The following is a 2,111-nucleotide window of genomic DNA, read 5'->3' as shown; positions in this document are numbered from 1 at the left end:
TTGAAGAATGATAAGAGCTGCAGGACCTTTGCTGACCTTGCTCAGGGTCTGTGCAAAGTATTATGTATTTTCTGATTAAAAGGAGGTGTCCACTTCAGTGCCACACATGAAGAATCACCTTTTCTGGGTCTAATGGAATCTCTCCTCTCACTGCCAGTTAATACTGGCAGCTCCTCCTGAGCTCTAATTAGAGAATCAACAATTATCACCAAATTTTTCAATAATTTATAATGAAAATGAAGGTGGTTGTGGTGGCTTTTGTAGTGACATTGATATAAGATGTGTTCTTTGAAATACGTTATGATAAGTTTTATAATGAGAAAGTCAATGAACATATCCTTATAGAAGTTTATCTGAAGCCTCTATGCCCATTGAAGGGGATATGTAGTACTCAATCAGTGAAAGTCAAAATTCAATCTTTTCATCATCACAATAAGTGAATACATGGAGCTTTTTCAGAAATTCAAATTAAATAGTAAGATAGAGTTAATCCACTGTGAGTTTCCCCATTGCTGGAAAAGAATATTCATAGTGGCCTTCTGTCGTTTTTGAAGCACAAAATTTGTAACACTTTACTGAGGTAGTTATTACTATCTCTCTAGCTTAGATTTCATACTTCCATCCTATCTCCCTTGTTGATTCTGGAAAGCAAGAAACTTATTTGTAGTCCATCTTCACTCTTATTTTGATCACAAGCACAATTAGCATTGAATTAGAAAGTGGTTGATAGTCAATTGTTTTTACAGCAGTGCTCCTCAGATTCAACTGGTATCAGGAGCTACACAGGATCTTTCCATCTTCTGTCCTGTCCCTTCTCTTCCTTCCCTCTACATCCCCTTCTCTTCTTGAATAATTCACTCCTAATGCCATTAGGAGTGGTCCAGCATTTAGAGAGCACACTTTGCGGTGGAAGAGGAAATAATGGTGGCTTCAAGTCAAATATGACATACAATTGGGAAGGTGTTCTCAGAAGAGACAGCCTGCCTGATTATGAGAGCCCAATCAACCTGAGATGGGCTCCAAGCAGAGGGATGCCCTATCATAAACACTCATTTGCGGGAGAACTCAATGTAACGGGAACCCAAGGTAGTGGGAACTGCTTTATTGTTGAACAGCAGAGGTATATATACCTAACTGATTACACACAGATTGACTCAATTAGCATCATCTAGATACAGCAATCCGCCAATAAGGAATCCCCACCATTAGGAATCCCCACCATCTTAATGGCTCAGTGGCGTTGCCTCACAAACCACTTCTTCTGGCAAACTGCCAGGCGCCATCTTGACTTGATTGCAGCACCCAACACTCATTGACTAAATAGGGTAAAGAACACCTAAGAAGGGCTTGTGGGGTTAGAATAGGATGAATGGAATTTAGTTGTATAAAGAGAGATTGTTTAAATCATAAATACATGAAGAACGATGAAATCCAATTTTCATAGGAAATGTTGGTGAAATGACTCTCTGGTTCAGGAAAGAAAATTGGCATGAGACCTGTAAAGAAGGACTGAAATGGAGTGTATCACTGTGAATTCATGCTTTTCCAGATAGAAAAATAGAGAAACGTGTGTGTGTGTGTGTGTGTGTGTGTGTGTGAGAGAGAGAGAGAGAGAGAGAGAGAGAGAGAGAGAGAGAGAGAGAGAGAGAGAGTGTTTGAATGTAGAAAACTGAATTTATACTTGTCTGCACAAATGGGACTGGGTAACAGTGACATTTTAATAGCAAAGACCAGCGGATCAGTCTTGGTGATCAGATCCTAGAACAAAAAAAAACATATTTCACTATAGGAAGCAGGGCTGGTTAGACAAAAGGCTTATTCAAGGTTAAAAATCGGGAAAAGCCCAAGGTGAGCCTTTACCACCTTTCTGTGCAAAATGCAAGAAAACATTCAAAAAAGGGTAGAAGAAATCCCAGGTCCACCAAGCCGACTTGCAGACCTACAACAGAACTCATTCCTACCCCATCTCCATCTTGAGCCCCTATAAGCATTAACATAACCCTCCCCATGCAGTAGTCTCCACCTTGGAAGAACAGGTAGGGCTTGGAGGGAGCTGCATCTCAGAACAGGCAGCCCGAAGCCACTGTTAGGACCACTTTTTAGCCCCATCT

The sequence above is a fragment of the Ictidomys tridecemlineatus genome, chromosome 10 (genome assembly GCF_052094955.1).
Source record: "Ictidomys tridecemlineatus isolate mIctTri1 chromosome 10, mIctTri1.hap1, whole genome shotgun sequence".
Taxonomy (NCBI): domain Eukaryota; kingdom Metazoa; phylum Chordata; class Mammalia; order Rodentia; family Sciuridae; genus Ictidomys; species Ictidomys tridecemlineatus.
Note: the sequence above shows the minus strand (reverse complement) of the source record.